Source organism: Parambassis ranga, unplaced genomic scaffold (assembly GCF_900634625.1).
Source record: "Parambassis ranga unplaced genomic scaffold, fParRan2.1 scaffold_21_arrow_ctg1, whole genome shotgun sequence".
NCBI classification, from domain to species: Eukaryota; Metazoa; Chordata; class Actinopteri; family Ambassidae; genus Parambassis; species Parambassis ranga.
The window spans coordinates 7148414-7170998 of record NW_021144767.1 but is presented as its reverse complement, the minus strand read 5'-3'; the positions used below and the strand labels follow the sequence as shown (position 1 = coordinate 7170998).

The 22585-nt window shown below is 44.5% G+C and overlaps 6 non-coding genes across 6 annotated transcripts; 5 read left to right on the top strand and 1 right to left on the bottom strand.

Moving 5' to 3' along the window:
- Positions 1-6390: 6390 nt before the first annotated feature.
- Positions 6391-6472, bottom strand: trnas-gcu (transfer RNA serine (anticodon GCU)). The gene has a single exon. It is a non-coding gene; the product is annotated as a tRNA-Ser (tRNA).
- Positions 6473-10457: 3985 nt separating this feature from the next.
- Positions 10458-10548, top strand: trnay-gua (transfer RNA tyrosine (anticodon GUA)). Its single transcript is given in 2 exon segments — positions 10458-10494; positions 10513-10548. It is a non-coding gene; the product is annotated as a tRNA-Tyr (tRNA).
- Positions 10549-11602: 1054 nt separating this feature from the next.
- Positions 11603-11674, top strand: trnaq-cug (transfer RNA glutamine (anticodon CUG)). Its single transcript has one exon. It is a non-coding gene; the product is annotated as a tRNA-Gln (tRNA).
- A 5530-nt stretch (positions 11675-17204) lies between these two features.
- trnas-aga (transfer RNA serine (anticodon AGA)) lies at positions 17205-17286 on the top strand. The gene has a single exon. It is a non-coding gene; the product is annotated as a tRNA-Ser (tRNA).
- Positions 17287-17808: 522 nt separating this feature from the next.
- Positions 17809-17891, top strand: trnal-cag (transfer RNA leucine (anticodon CAG)). Its single transcript has one exon. It is a non-coding gene; the product is annotated as a tRNA-Leu (tRNA).
- Positions 17892-19368: 1477 nt separating this feature from the next.
- On the top strand, positions 19369-19450 carry trnas-aga (transfer RNA serine (anticodon AGA)). The gene has a single exon. It is a non-coding gene; the product is annotated as a tRNA-Ser (tRNA).
- The last annotated feature ends 3135 nt before the right edge of the window (positions 19451-22585 follow it).

The following is a 22585-nucleotide window of genomic DNA, read 5'->3' as shown; positions in this document are numbered from 1 at the left end:
TAACATCGTACATTGTTTGTCCTTGTGTCTTGTCAACAGTAATAATTTTATTAACCTATTAATAAATGCTAATAACATTTTTTATTTGTGCTGCAGGCACTTCTGTTGCCCCTTCTGGAGCGGGTGACTTTGATGATGAGGAGCTGGTATCTGCAGTGTCACAATATGAAGCACAGCAGAATACAGGTGTGGCATACGACACAAATGCAAATATTATGAAAATGTTTAGTGAAAACACACTGTGAAGTATTATTTTTGAGGAATAAAAAATCACTGTTTTTTCAAATATTTTTGTTTACAGTACAGGATTATGTCGCATCAAGCTTCAAGCGGGATGCATTCTTTGAGTGCACCTCTTCAAAACCTCAAGGGTATCCAAAGGTGTTGGTGTTTTCATTTGTGTTTCCCGTTGAGAAACAATCATTGGATAACATTTTCACTAACATCACTTGCTTTTCTCACTCACTATCTGTCTAATCCCCTGAACAGGACGGAGGAGATTCATTGTTTTAATGATCACAGTAACTGTTTTTCATCACTGCAACTGTGTGCACGCTTCATGTCTGTGGGCATCACTACTTTATACTAAATTCATCACAACTTATTTTCTTTGCTCTATTCCATCTAATCCTTTTCAAATATAGCTCTGGAAAAAATAAGAAACCACAGCGGTCTCTTATTTTTTTATGTCTAACTATTAATTATAATCATAATCTATTAATGCTTGTCCAAATGTATGCTGTGCAGGCAGAATGTGGACTGCGATCAAATACAACAGTCATCCTTATATTATTTTTTTCTGCATTTCTCCTTCAAAAGCTCCAGCCATTGCTCATTCAGAGGCCCGTGCTGGTCCGCCTCTAGTGGTAAAAATACCAGACCCTCCACATCATCAGCCACCTACTGAGCTCCCTCGTCACTGGAAGGATCAGCTTCCACCTTTCCAGCAGGAGTGGATCCGTAAGACCCTCTTCAAGGCCAACCTACACACTGGCAAGCCAGAGCTAGTGCCCCAGCTGAAGCTTTGGTGGCATCCTCCTCAGCCCCCTCTCATTCACAGTCAGCTGCCCGCCTCACCTGACCTCTTCTTCTGTCGGCCCCTTTTTTTATGGATGCCGCTGAAGATGTGTTGTCTGTGTTCGCCCAGACTGTGGTAAACACAGACTAACCGCGGCAGGACTGTATCGTACTGTGCGCAGGGTCTTAGACATCGACGGGTGGTATGACCTTGCAACAGAGTACTTGGAGTGCAAACGCTGCACAAAAAAGTATCCAGCCTGGTCCGAAGCCAAACCAAAAACCAAAAACTGCATTTGTGTTATTACACTGGTCTTTCATTAGATACTCATGTGACAACCGGGTGGTGAGGATGATGAGGGAGAGGACATTGGGCAACAGTGTGACTCAGCTTCACAAGAAGTTGATGGAGCAACATGGTGAGGCATGGACGCAGCGTGTACTGCAGTACCTCACTGCCTGTGAGCCATTTGCAAAGTCCTCCCTTGTGCAGCCTCCTGTGTTCCTTGAGCCTCCTCCCTTACCTGCCATACCTAAACCTAAGTGGCTGTTAGCTGTATACGCCAGGGATGTTCTGGGGCGACTGCATGAGGTCAAGGCCAAAATTACATCTGTCTTTGTCTTTCAGCTGGCCTGATGAAGCGCTATCGGGAGGCAGGACAGATGCCCCCAAAAGTGATGTATGTGGACAGAGACTGCTGCAGTCAGCATGGCCAGTCTCGTGTTAAGGCCATGTTTTCAGAGTGGGATGACCTCGAAGTGCGCCTTGACATCTGGCATTTTATGCGCCGATTTGCTGCAGGTGTCACAACAGAGGCTCATCCACTCTATGGAGTCTTCATGGCACGTCTGTCCACGTGCATCTTTGAATGGGATCCAGAGGATGTCGCTGCTCTTCGCCGTGCAAAGGAGGGGGAGCTAGCAGCAAAGAAGACCGGCCACCTCTCAGAAAAGGCACTCAGTGCTCGCATTACCCGGAGGGAGTTGGCACTGCACTGCCGCAGGAGGACCAGAGGGATGGAGGAGACCACCAGCCTGATTGGATCACTGATTGATCACTTTGACAGTGTGGATGGGAAGGACACTCTGGGAGTTCCTCTACTGGACCATGATCGGATCCAGCAAATATGGAAAGAACAGCAGAAACATGTACTGTGTATCCAAGACCCAGAGAACTTCCCACTCTACATTAAGAAGGGGACACTGAAGAAAGGTGGTGTGGAGCTGTGCTGCTACAGGTGTGCCCGTGGCTCTACCTCCCTGGAGTCTTTCCACCTCCACTTGAACCGCTTCATCCCAGGTATCCCATATGGATTACAGTGTCTCTTTAAGTATTATAAGCACTGTAACTGTTTCCATTACTTTAAAGTAATGTCACATTCTACAGTAATATTACAGTCCTTTTCTGATGTCAGAACAGATCTTATCTCACAAGAAACTAATTTAATTACTTTTCCTCATTAATTCTGGTTATAATGATGATTTTTCATGTATTTACATAACTCTATTGCATGTAACCTCATAGTACCTCAAATGTAGCACATATCTTGCGCGTGTGTGACCCTTTTTTTCTATTTATTTAACCTTTAGGAACCAGTGCCAGTGATGCACATTTTCAGGCCTATCTCCTTGAAGGCTTGATGCGATGGAATGAAGATCGGATGGAAGAGGCTGTAAAAGGAGTCTCTTCCATCCGATCATATGGCAGTGCCCTGCGAGAGGCTGTGGACCAGCTCAGCCGAGTTGTGTTTGGGAAGCCCTGGGATGAGCGCTACCGCCCTCCTGGAGTATACACAGGCAAGAAATACTCATTTAACACCAATATAAATCATTTATTCATCAATCCACATTTTTGTATTTTGAAACATTATCTGTATAACCTTTTATGTTCTGGACAAAATATTAAGAACACTTTCTTTTTTGTTTTTTTCTTGTAGGTGAATTGCTGGGGGTGGAGTATCTGTACAGCCAGACAGGCAAAACATTGACTCCAGTGCTCCAGAACCCTGAAGAGGAGGACAGGTTGGTGGAGCAAATAAATGACGAGGACCTGCAAGATGAGGGATTTCAGGAGGAGATCATGGAGGACATCACAGTATCAGTGCTCTGTGAGGATGACCCCTGCCATGATCTTCAAAAGAGCCCCCCATCTTTGACAACCAGTCCTCAGGCCTCTGCTCCACCCCACCCATCCACGTCCAGTAATGGAGAAGGACAGCATCCTGCAAATGATGTATTTTCAGGTTTCAACGGCGGCAGAAGAGTCAGGAATTGAGTGTCCTTAATCAGGGACCGGCTCCATCTGCCTCAATTCCTGTGGCTCAAACCCGGCTTACTGCTCCGAGGGAACCACTGGATGAAGCACCAGTCATATCAGGCCCAAGACACACATTGGTACTTCCACCAAATCAGGAAGGACAGGCTCCTCCTCTGCGGCCTGGTCGCCGGCGCATCAGGGAGCGCCCCATCACACCTGCGCCCACAGTACCTGGTCCCACAGCATCAGAAACTGCACAGCCTGTTTCAGCAGCTGGGTTAGGCACGTTAGTTCTGAACCCAAACATGACTGTGCCAGTGGTGATGGCAGCTTCTGGTACTGCAGCATCCGGTGCAGGCACAGCTCCGCTTCTTCCTGCGTCTGCTGCTCCTCTTCCTACTGTGTCCCGTTTCACTCAGAGGAACAGGCGGCGGCGGGCTCTGGAGGAGAGTGGAGTCCAAAAAAGGAAGCATGTGAGAAGGGTTACCTTCAACACATGCAGCAAATGTGGGCATCCTAAAACAGCAGAGTTTGGCCACAGTAGATATGGTAATGCCACATTTTGCTCGCGTTCATCCAGTGGAATGTCTCTGGATGAGTGGCTGCGCCAGCAAAAACATCCACAGTAAACACTGTACAATGTTTGGCCTGTATATATTGTATATAAGCAATTTTCTTATGTTTAAATCAACAAGCCTGTCTGTCTTTATGCAGTGCTGTTGAATTTTATTGTATAATTGTACATTGTGTAATATTTGACCTAATATTTGACCTGTATATGTTGTATATATTTTCACATGGGTGAATGGGCTGAATAGTATTTTATAGTCCTGTATGCAGTGTGTGTGTGTGTATTCACTTGTATTTGTTTTATATTTGTTCTGATAAATCATATAAACATTTAAGATTCACTCTGATCTTCATCAAAGAAGCTCCCACACAAAAACACGTTGACTGCTCATTGTTCATATTATTAAACCATAAACAGGTAAACATCACAAGTCATTGGACGGGGCATATCATGTTAAAGCCAAAGTAAACACTAAATAAACTAAAAAACATCTGTTGATATTGTAATATATTTAAACATATCTAAACTAAGCTAAATCAATCATTAATTATTTTACGCACATTGTGGGATTTAAACATTCCAACAACTCTATACATTGTCGCACAGCCGACGGCACAGACTACGGGTTCGAGTCCAGCCCATGGCAGATGATTTGTTTCATATTTCACTTAAACTCCTTTATAATGAACAGGAATATTGCCTCAATACCGCTACACGAGACGTTTGTCCGCGCACAGCGGGGCTCCACATTTTTCTCAACTTTTTCCCTTGCGTGCGACAGCGAGAAAATCGGACCCCTTCTTATGCTAAGCGAGCGCTCTACCATTTGAGCTAATCCCCCTTGTATAAATGCTCAATTGCAAGTCAATCAGGACTCACTGCACTACATGAAGTGTACTAGTGAAGTATTGGAAGCATCAGACTTTTAATCTGAGGGTCCAGGGTTCAAGTCCCTGTTTGGGCAGAACACTTTGTACTCCCTCTTGCTTGTACTCCCCTTCCCTCTCTGTTAATGTGCTTGGACAGAGCTCTGTGAACAGCCAGCCTCTTTGTGTCTTGCCCTCCTTGTGCAAGGTGTCAATGGTCGTCCTTTTGGCAACCTTTTGTCAAGTCAGCAGTCTTCCTGTGGTTGTGCAGCCTACAGAACTAGACTGAGACCATTTAGCAGGTGTTTTGAGTTCATTATCTGGTTAGAGTGGCTCCAGGTGTCTTCAATACTGAACCTTTTCACATATTCTCATTTCCTGACCTACTGAATGTGGGTTTTCATTGGTTGTCCATTATAACCATCAAAATTAAAAGAAATAAACACTTGAAATATTTCAGTCTGTGTGGAATGAATGTTTGCATTATACAGCTTTCACTTTTTGAATGGAATTACTGAAATAAATCAACCTTCTAATGATATTCTAATTATATGACCAGCACCTGTAGTGGTGTTTTGTTGCAGCCTGTGGGGTCACCATAGAAACCAAGCTATTTTTTATTTTGCTTAGAGAGCACTTGAGAGCACTCCCTAATACTTGTTCTAGTTTCCTGAGTAATGAGAGAGTAATGAGTACCCTAATTAAGACACCTGTGTGATTCTCCTTTCACTCCTGTCAGGGCAGATCCCATGTATTTTAATGGGGGTTGCACCCTCCGAACAACTTCTCTTTTTGTCCAAACCGAAGCCTTCATACCAAAAATAAGAACACCGTCAGAATCACAAGAAGTTGCTCTACACACAGTATAATGTTTATGTGTATGATGTCAAAGATGTGGAGATGGTGGCGAGTTACACAATATGGCTGCTCTGCTTCTCTGTTTTTGGTTTTACATGATGTCTTAATGGAAGAATGACTCTTCCCAAATAACTGGATCTACAGGCAAAACGGTTTGGTGTTCTGTTTTAAGAGTGACACCATCAGAAAGCTAACGAGTGTTCCTTAGAGCCGATATACAAATTATCCCAGTTATCTCCACATTGAGGGAGAGGTTGTGGTCTCTGCACCACTCGGCCAGAAGGTGCATCTCATTCCTGTAGTTTGTTTCATCTCCACTGGAGATGTCGTCCACAAACTTTAACGTGCAGTCATGGGTCAGCAGAGTGAAGAGGAGGGGGCTCAGCACACATCCTTGGGGAGCCCCGGTGTTCATTGTGATGGTGCTGGATGTGTTTCTGCCGACCCGCACTGTCTGAGGTCTCCCGGTGAGGAAGTCCAGCAGCCAGTTGCACAGCAAGGAGTTCAGCCCCAGCTGGTTCAGTTTGTTGACGAGCTGCTGTGGGATTGTATTCAGACTTAAAATTACGCATAATTATGAGCGTTGGCGCTTGAGCGACAGATGGTTGCCATATCACAGTACGAGTTTCTTGCTTCCACGATTGCGCGCCCCCCTAAACTCAGCTAGTGCTACCCCTCTTTGTCCGTGAGTTTGAGTTTTGGCGGACACAACGCTGCCAACATGGCAGCGATCAGAGTGTCCCGGAGCCTCCCACCAAACAAACGGATGATGTCACGGAAGCTCTGTCCATAGTTTTTACTGTTGAACTTAAAACACAAGACAACAAGGATGGGATTCGAACCCACGCGTGCAGAGCACAATGGATTAGCAGTCCATCGCCTTAACCACTCGGCCACCTCGTCTGTTAGAGCACTATGTCTTCACAGCTTCGAGCGAAAACACACTGCAAAACTCGAACAAGGTCTTAGAAGTGCTGACTGTCATGACCTTTCCTCCTCAGTCTTTGAAGGAAAACTTGTTTCTGTCACAACTTTTGCCTTAAACATAAGCATCTTGTTTGAAGACAAACTTTGACAAACATTGAAGGCCAGTTTTTGGAGTAGTTGTTTGGTTTCTCCATTGTACAGAACAGAGCATGCCTCACTGCACTGGACTGCATTTATCCAGGGGTGGCAGTAAAAAAGCAGCTTTGTGGCTCTGTGGCACAATGGATAGTGCATTGGACTTCTAGTCAAACACAGGAGAAGTGATTCAAAGGTTGTGGGTTCGGGTTAAAAGTGCCTTTTAACTTCCTGTGGCACCGTCCTTCAGTGTGGATACCTGTTGCAGCAGCTCCCGTCCTGAGAGCTAGAAAAAAGGACTGCACTCAGACATCCCAGAAAACAGCGTCGCAGCCCCCGGCTTTGTGACCGTACAGGTGGACAGAGATGTGACTGGTGTGAGCTTTTGCTTGGCACAGAGGCAGCTAATAAACTGAAAGTTGTACCTTTTTCAAATGACATGGTGAGGAGGAGGATACACAACACAAAGCTGGATCTGCCCTGTGCTGTGTGCTGTCATTGTTCATTGTTGAGAACGCCGATCCACAAATTCAACATGTTGCTGATGATCCCCTTTCCCTTTGGTCTCTTCCAAAAGCTAATGGTCCTTAGAATGCTTCTCACTGTCCTGCTCTGTCTCTGCCACACCCTTCCAGTGTGAGTAGGGTGTGTTTGGAAAACAAAAGCATACTTATCTAGCATACATAAATGTCATTGTCTGTACTGTATCCCCAATGGTACAGTAAATCACTCATTAAGGAATATGACATGCAGTTTTTATTTAGTAAACAATGTTTAGCTTTTAATCTTAGTGAAACTGAGGGAAAATCGCTGCATATCAATTTACGATTAATGGATTCCTCGATAATTTGCATCCCTATTCTGACCTGGAAGATTGAGAAGATTGGACCAGTTGTATTTTTTTAATTTGAATGCTTTTTTTGTGGAATACTTGATGCGGCCCAGCCTCACCCAGCCTCGACCCCCATCGCCTCCCCCCGGGTAAGTTGAGTTTGAGACCCCTGCTGTAGAGCTTTGTTTAAAAAAAAAAAAAGAAGACCATATGTCCCAGTTTTTAGAGACAGCATTGAATAAAGAGTACACACACTCACCATTTACAGGTACATAATATTAAATAGTAGCACCGACAAGCTAATTTACAGAGGAAATGACCAGAAAAGCAGGTGTCTGTCAGTGCTTACTATACAATCCGGTGGTTGCCTACCCATTGTGCATGTGTAGAACACTGACCTTAAGGGGCCCCACACTGAACAGACTGTGTGACAGAGGCTGGGGATCAATGCCACCATTGTGAACACAATACCAGGAAGTTTAAGGCCTTTTTTTTCATATACAGTGCCCATGTTAGTGCCATATGTCTCGTATACGTGCTGGCTACTACTCTTTTCAGACTATGACGCGCTGCCTACTGCGGCTGTGGTGGCTCACAAACAAGTTTTCTTGTAGATGTCTTTTTAACAAAGACATCTACATTGCAGTATGTTAGTGAGAATATCTCTCATATGCGCGCTGACTACTGCACCAACAAAAATTCTTAATTTAACCTTTAGGAGTATGTACACACCTTAAAACTGCTGTGAAAATATGATATGTTAATACGTAGAGAAGATTGAAGCAAGGCGTCTGGACTTGTAGAGTTTTCTTGAAGACGTTTCACTGCTCATCCAAGCAGCTTCATCAGTTCTAACTGTTTGGTGGGAAACATGGTTTATATGTGGTGGAGGACCTCAGTGGGTGGGTCTGGGTAAAACTCACAAACAATAGCACTAAATGTTTCCATGGCTGACTGGGCCAGGTGTGTCTAACGACTGGCTAATGACTGTGAGACTGCCGGAGGGGGGCTGGTTGACAGCCCTTTGTTCTTGCTGTGAGTATGTGCAAACTTCCTGGGAATGGATGGAATCACTGCATTGTATGTGGTAGAAAGATGATGTCTGAGGCCACCACCTCTGTTAAGGGAAGGTTTTTCCAGCTTAACATAGATGCTTCCTTGACTCCTCTTTCAAACCACCTTTCCTCTCTGTCTAAAATGTGAACATTGTTGTCCTCAAAGGAGTGTCCTTTCTCTTTAAGGTGGAGGTGAACAGCTAAGTCTTGTCCTGAGGAGGTGGCTCTCCTGTGCTGAGCCATTCTTCTGTGGAGTGGTTGTTTAGTTTCTCCAATGTACAGATCAGAGCATTCCTCACTGCACTGGACTGCATATATCACATTGCTGTGTTTCTCCCTGGGAATCTTATCCTTCGGGTGAACCAGTCTCTGTCTCAGTGTTGTCATCGGTTTGAAGTGGACCGGGATGTCATGGTTGTTGAAGATCCTGCGGAGTTTCTCTGATACTCCTGACACATATGGAATGGAGATGTTCTTTCTCCGCCGGTTGTTGTCCTTCTTCTTGTTGTTGGGGGGTCTTGTTTTAGTGGCTTTGATGAGTGCCCACTTGGGGTAGCCACAGGTTTGCAGGGCCTTCCTGATGTGGTGTTGCTCCTTCTTCTTCCCCTCTGAGCTGGTCAGTACAGTTTGTGCTCTGATGACTCCCAGTTTGTGTTCCAGTGGGTGGTGTGAATCAAACAACAGGTACTGGTCCGTGTGTGTGGGTTTCCTGTACACTTCCATGTTGAGGCTCCTGTCCTCAATATGTACTGTGCAGTCCAAGAAGGCCAGATTGTTCTCCCTGATGTCCTCCCGAGTGAACTTGATGTTGTTGTCCACTGCGTTGATGTGTTCTGTGAACCGTTGCACTTCATTGGTCACCCAGGTGTCATCCACATATCTAAACCAGTGGGTGGGGGTGGTTCCAGGATAGGAACTCAAGGCTCTTCTCTCCACTTCTTCCATGTAGAGGTTGGCCACAATAGGAGACACAGATGATCCCATCGCACAGCCGTGCTTCTGTCTGTAAAAGTTCCCATTGTACTGGAAATAAGTGGTGGTCAGGCAGAGGTCCAGCAGGTCACAGATGTGGTCTGGCGTGAGGTTGGTTCTTTCCTTGAGTGTGCTGTCTTGTGTGAGGCACGTCCTTACCGTCTCTGTGGCTTCTGATGTAGGGATGCAGGTGAACAGGGAGGTGACATCAAATGAGGCCATTGTGTGGTCTGGGTCCATTCGGATCTTCTCTACCTTGTTCACAAAGTCCTACCAGTGGTGTCAGGAGTTCAGCCAAGTGCTTAGCCATGTTGTGACTGAGTTTGTGCTGCTGACGATGGGTCTGAGGGGGACTCCTTGTGAGTCTTGGGGAGTCCATACAGGCATGGATTGGCTTCCCCAGGAAGCATACAATGCAGTGATTCCATCCATTCCCAGGAAGTTTGCACATACTCACAGCAAGAACAAAGGGCTGTCAACCAGTCCCCCTCCGACAGTTTCATAGTCGTTAGCCAGTCGTTAGACACACCTGCCAGATCATCACAGGTAGTTATGGAAACATTTAGTGCTATTGTTTTTAAGTTTGACCCAGACCCACCCACTGAGGTCTGTAACCACATATAAACCATGTTTCCCACGAAACAGTTAGAACTGATGAAGCTGCTTGGATGAGCAGCGAAACGTCTTCTAGAAAACTCTACAAGTCCAGACGCCTTGCCTCAAAGTATATATTCTATTCTATTCTATTCTATTCTATTCTAGTATGGTCAAGATGTAAAGTGGTCATACTACCACAAAGTCTTAAGCTGCATTCCAGGATGAGGAAAATCTGGTCTGATTTTTTTCACGTCTTTATGAACACACAAATCCAATCCACAATCCTGACTTTCAAATCAAGCACAGATGACCCGTGTTTGAGTCAACTATGAACGCTCGGTTGTGCTCGGGCATTTGTTTCTCATCCCGCCCTTCGATAGCTCAGTTGGTAGAGCGGAGGACTGTAGTGAGACAATAAAACTGAAATCCTTAGGTCGCTGGTTCAAATCCGGCTCGAAGGAGAGACTTTTAACCCTCGAGAGTTTCATCATAATGTCACATCATTTTTTCACCGATTTTTTGGCTAAAGGGCCGATGTGACATATGTCACATCGGCCCTTTAGCCAAAAAATCGGTGAAAAAATGACTGGTCAAATCTTACCTTTAGCAAGTCGATAGAGCCTTTTTAAAATTTGCTAGCTCTGCGTCTGTAAACACAAAATCACCTACAAACAAACCAGCCTGTTTCCTTATGGACCCACGGTGACATAGGTGTCACCGGTCCTTTAGGACCCCAATGGTACAGCAAATCAGTCATTAAGGAATATGACATGCAGTTTTTATTTAGTAAACAATGTTTAGCTTTTAATCTTAGTGAAACTGAGGGAAAATCGCTGCATATCAATTTACGATTAATGAATTCCTCGATAATTTGCATCCCTATTCTGACCTGGAAGATTGAGAAGATCGGACCAGTTGTATTTTGGAATATTTGAATGCTTTTTTGTGGAATACTTGATGCGGCCCAGCCTCACCCAGCCTCGACCCCCATCGCCCCCCGGGTAAGTTGAGTTTGAGACCCCTGCTGTAGATCTTTGTTTAAAAAATGTAGTAGTGCATGCTGTTGTTTACTGAAACTTGGCTAACGGTGCTAACACTGGACTCTAACGTTGCGCTAAATGGATTTCAGTTGGCGAGGACAGACAGGACAGTGGAGTGCGGTCAGAGGAAAGGAGGGGGGCTGGTATTGTTTGTTAATGATAGATGGTGTAATCCTGGACACATCACTGTCAAAGAACAGATCTGCAGTAAGGACATTGAGCTGTTAGCCGTTAGCATGAGCGCTGATTGATTAATGATCTACTGTAGTGCTGTGTGAGTCATCAGAGGACACTTCTGTCTTCATTTGAAGCTGGTAGGTACAAACTGCACCACTGCTAGCAGGAGCTCCTTTGTTCTACACCTGGACATCAGCTCACTCATTTTAACAACTGACAGACTCCATTTCTGGAAAGACAGAACATCTGGACAAGACAGGTCTCTGGTTCTCTTCCAGTCAGGTTTACTCACAGAGGAGGTTCCATGGTGTAATGGTTAGCACTCTGGACTCTGAATCCAGCGATCTGAGTTCAAATCTCAGTGGAACCTTTTGTTTGAACAGTTATCCTGGTGTCCTTTCTACACAGTTTAGTCTATGGAGAAGTCCACAGTCGGTTCATTGGTCCAGCTGTAGTCATTAATGGACTGAAGGCCATGAAGGAGGCTGTGGTGCTGAATCCTGCTGCTTGTGCTGGATGATCCAGTTATAACATGGAATCCTCTGCTGTCCATGCTGCTATGTCCTGCTAGTACTCATTATTCAGGAAACAAGAACAAGTATTAGGGAGTGCTCTCAAGTGCTCTCTAAGCAAAATAAAATAGCTTTGTTTCTATGGTGACCCCACAGGCTGCAACAAAACACCACTACAGGTGCTGGTCATATAATTAGAATATCATCAGAAGGTTGATTTATTTCAGTAATTCCATTCAAAAAGTGAAAGCTGTATAATGCAAACATTCATTCCACACAGACTGAAATATTTCAAGTGTTTATTTATTTTAATTTTGATGGTTATAACGGACAACCAATGAAAACCCACATTCAGTATCTCAGCTGGATGGATGAGGATGGATGGATAATGTAGTGGACTCCCACCCAGCAGATCAAGTCCCAGAGGTTACAGCATCATTTATTAGCTGAGTTTCCCCTCAGGGAAGCTGCTGTTTACAAGCTGTTTACAGAGAGAAGCAAGAAAACAACAGTCAGCATCATCTTCCATAAAAACACATGACAATAACATGTGAGACAGAGAGTTTATGATCAGTGCTCCCCCTGCTGGTTAGGACATATGATGACATTTTTAAATGTACCAGTCAAAAGTCACTCAGTGGTTTGTCTTTGTTTTTATGACTTTCTACATTGTAGATTCATCCTGAAGACATCAGAGCTATGAAGGAACACATGTAGAATGATGCAGTGAACAAACAGTGTTAAACCAAGCAGAATATGTTTGATGTTTGACATTCTTCCAAGCAGCCAGCTTTTGCTTTGATGACATCTTCACACACTCTTTGCATTCTCTCAATCTGAACTGAACCACCAATGCTGTGCAATGCTGACATCTAGTGGTGGAATCGCAGGTTACAGAATCAGAAATTACTTTTTTTTATCGTCGAGGGGAAATTCTTGTTTGTTACAGACAAATAGAAGAAAAGATAATTGAAATATGAAATAGAAATATTGAAATACCTAGACAGCATTTAAATCCCCGAGTTGTATCTAAAGAACATATTTACTATTGTGTAAAAACCTTTACACAGTAAAGAGCCTGACGTGAATGTACCAGTATGAATGTATAGTGTCTGAGTGACTGTTACAGTTCAGAGTTCAGTAGTTTGATAGAGACGGGCCGGAATGACTTCCTGTCTTCTCACCTGCTCTGTGGTGAAGGTGATCGGTGGAGGTGGGGAACCAGTAATTCCCAGGTGATGACTGTCAGCCGAGGGGTCAGAGGACGAGGTGCGAGCAGGGCCATGTGGATGAGCTGTGGGAGAAGAGAGGGTGGGTGACGTGGCTGGTCGTTGCTCAGCTGCTGAAGAGTCGTTAGCAGGGTGAACTGGGGTCACTAAAAAAACTGATTCAGCTCATTGGCCCTTTCCACACTGCCATTAACTCCACCCCTGCTGCTCCACCTGTAACCAGTGATGGTCCTCATGCCACTCCACACCTCTCTCGTGTTGTTTTGCTGAAGTTTCCACTCCAGCTTCCTCCTGTACTTCTCCTTGGCCTCCCTGATTTTTATTCTCAGGTCCTTCTGTGTAGCTCTCACCTCCTGCCTGTCGCCCGCTTTGAATGCCTTCTTTTTTCTATTTAAAATGGCTTTAATGTCCTTAGTCACCCATGGCTTGTTGTTGGGGTAACAATTCACTGTCCTAACTGGAACAACACTGTCCACACACAAGTTTATGTATCCAGTGATGCACTCTGTGATTCCATCAATGTCCTGGCTGTGGGGTTCACAGTGCCTGCCAGTCAGTCACTTCAAAGCAGCCCTGAAGTGTTGAAGCATCCTCATTCCAAAATCAATCCATCCTCCACATAAAGTCAAAAGTTCTAAATGTGAGTCATTAAATGAGAGGTTCCAGCAGAAAAGTCCAAACATCTGAAGAGAAGCTGAGAAGCCTGAGACACAGGGGCTGCAAGCTGTGCTTCAACTGTTCCTGTTTAGACAATAAGAACAGATCATCATCTTCATCACCCTCAATAAGAACAGATCATCATCTTCATCACCTCATCACCTCTCACCAACCTCCCTTCATCTGCTTGGAGCCGCAGCCAGGCGGTGCCAGATCGTTCATATGGTGGCATATTAGTCATTCATTTATTGCCACATGTTTTCATTGAATGTTACATGTATTGATTTAATCTCTGCATTGTGGGTCAAATAAAGGTTTCCTCCATTTTAATTCATATTGATTCAGTTCACGCTGTGTTTATGTCTCCTTGTAGCTGACAGCAGCAACAACAGGGCTCAGTCTGTTTAACCACTGGATGTAGTGAAGTTTGTAGTTATCCAGAGAAGGACTGTGTACTTTATGATTTGTATCTTAAGAGGAGATTTGCATATTAGGGATGAAATAAATACAGCATGAAATATAAATAAATAAATAAATAAATTGCAAATGTCCCTTTCGGGGCTCCATAAATGTTAATCCTAAAAAAGGAACATCCAGTGTGGACTTGCATACACAGTGAACATAAGATAAGATAAGATAAGATAAGATAAGATAAGATAAGATAAAACTTTATTAATCCCGAAGGAAATTCTTGTGCCAGAGGTATTAAGTTACATTAAATGCAGTTAAGTACAGAGTATAAACTGCTATAATAACAACTTTAAAAACAATCAGACTAATTCCACTGTGATCCTTAGTAGCATTATCCGTAATAAGATTGTCAGTGAAGAAAACAAATAAAAACACACACACACTCTTCTCCCAGCTCTTATAAAGACATCGTCATGGCAGCAGAGTCCTACTGGAGCTCCAGAGAGACACAAACAGCAGCAGCACTCTGTGACCCATGTCCACTCTGTGTGTCCTCCAAACAGTCTTCCTCAGGTCTTTATCAGGACAGCAGTCAGGTCCAGCCCTCTGGGGGGTTCTGCTCTCAAAGGTGATCTGGAAGCTGACAGCAGAGAGAGGAAAGCTTTAAATGTACTGCTACAAGCTGATTGGCTGCATGAGCAGCGAGGCAGCGCCTGATTGGTGGAGGAGCTGACTAGAGAGAGTGTCAGTGCATCAGTCATGTGACTTATCAGCTCTGCTCTTTCTACCTTTTGTGTTCAGCTCAGTCCAGCTGCTGCACACAGTGAGGAGCTGTGACTGCATCCAGCTCAGTCCTGCTATGAACTGTGAGTCTGAACTTTGGGGTCGACCCTGCAGGATCCTGCAAAGGCCCAACAGCCTGTTGCACTGATGCACAGGAAGCCTTTCCACAGTTGAAGCAGGCAGTGTGTGTGTCTGAAGCAGTGTATTGTGTGTGTGTGTGTGTGTCTGTATATGTTTGTGTGCATGTGTCTGTGTGTCAGTGTGTGTCAGTGTCTATATTGTGGCCCTGTGTTGGCCTCTCAGGGAGTGTTGTGTTGTTGCTGCTGTCTCTGCCCTGTGTGTGCAGGAGGTTGCTGGGTGGAGCTGATCCTGAGCTTATGCAGCTCTCCTGTGCTGACGAGCTGGAGACGGTTTAAGAGTTCCCAGTCTGTTTGCTTCACTCTCTCTCTCCCCGTCTGGCCTACTAGGAGGGCTGCTCTCTCCAGCCTGCTGCAGGCATGGCGGTGTATTTTGTTTGCACATTTCCTTGTTTGTCAATTGTTGGTGTACAACTACTGTTCTTTCTTCAATAAAATGGTCAAACGGTTAAAGTTGTGTTTGTCCTCCCCAATTTGTCACACTTTCTGAGCCGGTGTGACAATAAATGTGTGTGCATGTCTGTAAGAGTGTGTGTATGATTGTGTGTGTGTGTGTTGCATCTATATGTGTGTGTGTGTGTGTGTGTGTGTGTCTGTAAGAGCGTGTGTGTGTCTATATGTTTGTGTTATGTATGTGCGTGTGTGTGTGTTATGTATGTGCGTGTGTGTGTGTGTGTGTGTGTGTGTGTGTGGTCAGCCTTCATCCTTCCTGTCAGCAGAGCAAAGCTGTATCAGTGTCTCATCCAGGTCTCAGCTCCTCAGGCTTTCTTCAGAAGAGCTGTCACTGTTGGAGTATCTGTTGCACAAGTGCTGCACATATCTGATCTAAGTTCTTTCTGAATCCTCACATTTAAAGTTACAGAGAACTTTTACAAACTCCCTTCTTGTTGGCTGCTACAAGCCTCCACACATCAGAGGCCTGCACACCATGAGCTTCCTGCACTTCCTGCTGTTGATGACAGCTCTCTCTCCGATTGGGAGATTAGACTGATGTGACTGTGACATCATGACGTCACTATTCAGAGCCTGCTGTTTAACATGGTGCTCACAGAGAGACAGAGACAGCAGCAGCACTCTGTGAGCCAGGTCCACTCTACTTGGAGGAAGTAAAACACCTCATTTCATCAAGATGGAGACACTGAAAGAACACAACCAGCAGCTGTGACACATCAGCTTTTCCTCTTAATCTACTCAGTTCATGGATGTTCTGACACACGTCCTGCCTCGTGCTTCAACAGGAAGACTCATCAAGTTGATAGCAGCTTCAAAATAAGTGTGTATAAGTATTAAAACACTAAACTGTGACTTCAGTGAGTCTCCTTTATTTGAGCTGATTCATAAAATGATCATAAACACATGACAAATGAAATCCATTCAAACTCTGAAGTTCACCTCATCATATCCCAGTGGCTGACAGAACAGGCCCCCTGAGTGACAGCAAAGCAGTGAGCCCCCTGCTGGTGATCAGCTGCATGTACCAGAAGCAGACAGAGATTTCTGATATGATGTTAAAGGTGTCACAGAGGAGGATCCGACTGTCTGACCTCTGATTCTTCTGTCAGCATCAGACACATCACAGTTTGATCAGTTTTCAGATCACACACAGCAGCATCAGTAACACTGAGCAGACATTACACACTCCATCAAACACACACACACACTGCTCACTTATAACAGGGATAATAAGTAAAGTTCTTTACAATAAATTCACATTCACATGTTATCATCACTTCACACATGGCACAGTATATATGGCAGAGAGTTAAAGGTGGAATATGTAGTCAGAGTTAATACCAAATATTGACACTAGGTGGCAGCACTTCAGCCTCCATCCACTGCTGCACTACCAGCACCACTCTCAGTGCTTTTTGTTTCCATTGACTGTACAACATGATTCAATCCATGTTATTTATATGACAAACTATGTGTAGTGTTTCTATGTGTGTAGCTGACATGTTGCTCAGCTTCCATTGGACACATATACTAGATGGAAGCTGCAGCAGGATTGGCTGATGACTGATCACAGGTGTGAACAATCAAACCTGCGAATGAAATGGAAAACAAGTAAAGGAGCACCAACACCAAACTGGACAGGACAAACTGGACAAGACCATGCACTCATGGACAGAACCAACCTGGGTCGTCAGACTCTTCATCGTTACCTTTTGCCGGTTGTTGTGGCTGAGTGGTTAAGGCGATGGACTAGAAATCCATTGGGGTTTCCCCGCGCAGGTTCGAATCCTGCCAACAACGGTTCTTTTCATCTCCAAGATCACTTTATGCCCCTCCATCGTTTACACTTAACAAGTCTGATGTGTTAACAACGAGCTCTATGAAAAAGGTCATCTTGACCAGTCAGAGTGCTGCCATTTATATTGACTGTCTGAGGACCAAACCCTGGCACAGTCCATCTGACACTTCCAAAAACTATCATTTTAAAAACGCTGGACCGAGAGCAACTGGTGTGCAGTGAGGAGGCAAAGGATAAAACGTCCCAGCACATTTCAAACCCAGTTTCACCCTGAGGCAGAGACTGCTTCACCTTAAGGACAAAACACCTGGGAAAGGCAGATCTCAAGGTACTACAATAGTCAGAATGATTCATCATGTGGTGACCAGATGAAAAATCTCATCTCTGGCTCAAGACTTGTTGAGATAGCATAGACAGACACACTCTCAGTCTGTCCACATCAGTGTCAGTGAAGATTTCAGATTGTTTATTAAGTATTCATCCTTGAGATTTTCCAAACTTGTTGTGGACAGCACGCTTTTCATGTCAGGATGGCCGAGCGGTCCAAGGCGCTGCGTTCAGGTCGCAGTCTCCACTGGAGGCGTGGGTTCAAATCCCACTCCTGACAGTTCTGTTTATTTCCTCTGGAGGGGAAATAAGTAATCATTTAAGACATTGACTGACTTAGATTCTAACCCAGACCACAGAAGCCAATTGGATGATTTCATCTGATATGATGAGACATTACACCAAACCTACAGGGGTTCTTCCTGTTTTTTCTTGCCACTGTTGCCCCTAAGGAGGTTCAGTCTCTGGCTCTGATTGGATGACGTCACAGGCTGCTGTCAGGTTAGGGATTTAAGTCCGGAATTTTGTCTACCATTCTGGAATCCTGTCTACCATTCTGGCATGGATGGATGTCTATTCTGGTATGCTGCCGCTCGTTCTAGATTTCTGCCTTTCAATCTGGAATGCTTTTCATTCCAGAATGCTGTCTTGCTGACTTTTGTCCCGGAATGTTGCCTTCCATGTCGGAATGCTGACTTCCATGACGTCACAGGCCGCTGTCGGGTTAGGGGTTTAACTGCGGAATTTTGTCTACCATTCCTTAATCCTGCCTATTATTCTGGAGTGGGTGGATGTCTATTATGGTATGCTGCCACTCATTCTAGATTTCTGCCTTTCATTTGGGAATACTTTCTTTTATTCTGGAATGCTTTTCATTCCAGAATGCTGTCTTGCTGACTTCTGTTACGGAATACTGACCTCTGTTCCAGAATACTGACTGTTATTCGGGAATTCTGCCTATCCTTCCGGAATACTGATGTCTATTCTGGTATGCTGCCACTTATTCTAGATTTCTGCCTTTCATTGCGGAATTTTGACTTTCATTCCGGAATGCTGTCTTTCATTCTGCAAATGTGCTCTTCATTCTGTTATGCCGATGTTTGTCCCGGAATGTTGCCTTCCATTCTGGAATGGTAACTTCCATTCCAGAATACTGGACCTCATCTCAGGGCATCACAATAGTCAGAATGATTCATTATGTGGTGACCATGAATGCAGATGAAAACTCTCATCTCTGGCTCAAGACTTGTTGAGATAGCACAGAGACACTCTCAGTCTGTCCACATCAGTGTCAGTGAAGATTTCAGATTGTTTAAATAGAGAAGCAAGAAAACAAGTCAGCCTTATCTTTCACAAAAACACATGACAATAACATGTGAGAAAGAGAGTTTTATGTTCAGTGCTCCCCCTGCTTGTTGGGACAATTGTAGAGCACCTTCCTAATAAAGTAAACAGCGTAGAATGGACAGTGAAGGCTTGTAGTCTCAAACGACCATGTAATCGTGAACACAGCCGGCTTGGAAGCAATTCAACTTGTGCCATGTTGGCACGTGAGTACTTGCTCAGCTGTCGGCAACTTTCTGTGATAGCTGTCTGTCAAACGGAGACTCTGGTCGGCGCAGATTTACCTGCGAATGAAATGGAAAACAAGTAAAGGAGCACCAACACCAAACTGGACAGGACAAACTGGACAAGACCATGCACTCATGGACAGAACCAACCTGGGTCGTCAGACTCTTCATCGTTACCTTTTGCCGGTTGTTGTGGCCGAGTGGTTAAGGCGATGGACTAGAAATCCATTGGGGTTTCCCCGCGCAGGTTCGAATCCTGCCAACAACGGTTCTTTTCATCTCCAAGATCACTTTATGCCCCTCCATCGTTTACACTTAACAAGTCTGATGTGTTAACAACGAGCTCTATGAAAAAGGTCATCTTGACCAGTCAGAGTGCTGCCATTTATATTGACTGTCTGAGGACCAAACCCTGGCACAGTCCATCTGACACTTCCAAAAACTATCATTTTAAAAACGCTGGACCGAGAGCAACTGGTGTGCAGTGAGGAGGCAAAGGATAAAACGTCCCAGCACATTTCAAACCCAGTTTCACCCTGAGGCAGAGACTGCTTCACCTTAAGGACAAAACACCTGGGAAAGGCAGATCTCAAGGTACTACAATAGTCAGAATGATTCATCATGTGGTGACCAGATGAAAAATCTCATCTCTGGCTCAAGACTTGTTGAGATAGCATAGACAGACACACTCTGAGTCTGTCCACATCAGTGTCAGTGAAGATTTCAGATTGTTTATTAAGTGTTCATCCTTGAGCTTTTCCAAACTTGTTGTGGACAGCACGCTTTTCATGTCAGGATGGCCGAGCGGTCCAAGGCGCTGCGTTCAAGCTGGGGAACATTCGTCCGTCTAAGATGGGGAAGAAGGGGGGAGAAGAAAAGAAGAGGAAAAAGAGGGGAAAAAGGGAAAAATGAAAAAAGAAAGGAAAGCTGTGGAAACATATCTAATTTATGTACGTATTTCAAACTTTTGAAATACTTAGGATTTTACTTTGGACCACAGCTTGGATTCGAACCGGCGACCACAGGAATGCTAGTGTTGATCTGCATCTGCTACATTTTTGGCATCATTTTTACAAATGGACATATGGATAAACGTTTTAATAGTCTGCCTAAAGTAAACGGAGTGTTGCTATTAAGCAGGGACTCTCCTGTGTTGTACTCTATTTACCCTTGTTGCATAACACAGACCACAGACACATGAAATGAGACTGTTTCGGGTTTATTAACTCAAAATCATATTTTCTTACATCCCAAATAACGCTGTAATCCGACCCATATTTACAAATAAATGTCCCTTCAGTCCCGATCAAAAAGTAACAGGCAAACAAACAAAAAACTCCTCCTGGTGAACCCCACACAGGATCCTCTCTCTCCCTGGGCGATCCTTGTCCATAAAAACAAATGGTTATTGTCCGTATTTTTTTTTTCGAATCACGGGTCCCTCTTACTCTCCCCGTTTTCCCGTTTTCCTTCTCCTGTCTGCCACCGCTGTCCTTCACGTCTCTCTCCTTTCACCCACAGCATGTCAGCTGGCAAAATAGATCACCCAACCCCCCGCTGTCCTCTGACACGCCGTGTACCACAACATATAATATAAAATATAAAATAAAATAATACAAAGAATGCCGTAGCTTTAAGCAGCATTAAGGGACAATGTTTATTTACAGGAAGACATTTCTATATGGCCATACACCATAAAAATCTAAATAACTTATGTGGTAGTGCTGTGGTAGTGCTTAAACGGTGCTGTGGTAGTGCTTAAACGTGGGTGGAAATACTTTGATTCTCAGGTTTGGTGTTTAAACACTGCACCTTAAATAACATTAGTAAGCACCGAGTGGCAAAAACAAAATCCACTTTGTGTAATGACCGTAACTCAACAAATCTATCAATCTATAAAAACGTCAACACAGTACAAGAGTTTACATGACACACAAACGTAAAATAGTGTCACACGGCACTGTAGCAAGTGTTTAATTACCGTACCGACTGTTTTTCTCGCTAGCTAGTGCAGAATGAATGATGACCGGTATGCGCCATACTGATTCTCTGCTCCAACATTTGTCCACCGTGATTGGTCAAATGTTGGAAATGTTGGACAGTGGGGAAGAAATCCGCTAGCTGATTGGGCGCACCTCCAGCAATTGAAGGCTTGTGATTGGCTCTTGTGTCCAACATTTTCCAACATTGTACGGACGATCCTTCGCCAGCTGGCGTTCAGGTCGCAGTCTCCACTGGAGGCGTGGGTTCAAATCCCACTCCTGACAGTTCCTCCTCTGGAGGAGAAATAAGTTTTCATTTAAAACGCTGACTGATCTAACCCAGACCACAAAATCCAATTGAATGATTTCATCTGTTATGATAATATTAAAGGTAACAGCTGAGACGTTGGACAAAACTTTCAGGGGTTCTTCCTGTTTTTTCTTGCCACTGTTGCTCTTAAGGAGGGTCAGTCTCTGGCTCCAATCGGATGACATCACAGGTCACTGTCGGGTTAGGGGTTTAATTCCAGAATTTTGTCTACCATTCCGGAATCCTGCCTATCATTCTGGAATGGGTGGATGGATGTCTATTCCAGAATGCTGCCTCTCATTCTAGATTTCTGCCTTTCATTTGGGAATGCTTTCTTTCATTCTGGAATGCTTTTCATTCTAGCCGTTTCGCCACTCTATATTGGTGAAACCAAACAACCACTACACAGAAGGATGGCACAGCACAGGAGAGCCACCTCCTCAGGACAAGACTCAGCAGTTCACCTCCACCTCAAAGACAGTGGTCATTCCTTTGAGGATAATAATGTCCAAATCCTAGACAGGGAGGACAGATGGTATGAAAGAGGAGTCAAAGAAGCGTCTATGTGAAATTGGAAAAGCCCTCTCTAAACAGAGGGGGAGGGCTGAGGCATCAGCTCTCACCTGTTTACAACTCTGTCCTTTCATCCCTTCCTAGCAGACTTCACTCCCACTCAAACTCTAACGATGGGCCGTCAACTAGTGAGGCAACAGCTCTCACCTGTTCACAACCCTGTCCCTTCATCCCAGAGTTTCTGGTCGTTAACTGGCCATTAACCAACTATAGCAGGGGTCGGTAACCCGCGGCTCTAGAGCCGCATGTAGCTCTTTAGCGCTGTCCTAGTGGCTCCCTGGAGCTTTTTCAAAAATGTTTGAAAATGGAAAAAGATGTGGGAGGGAAATATAATTTTTTGTTTTAATATGGTTTCTGTAGGAGGACAAACATGACACAAACATTCTTAACGTTTTCCAATGCTGTAAAAATGTTTAGAATAAATATTCAATTTCAACATTTCTGTCAACGAAGATTTGCGTCATAGCCTGCGATACACGTTTCTATCAGCAGGGCGGGATGCCAGGCAGGTGGCTGTTGTAAACAAACCGGTGGCTGT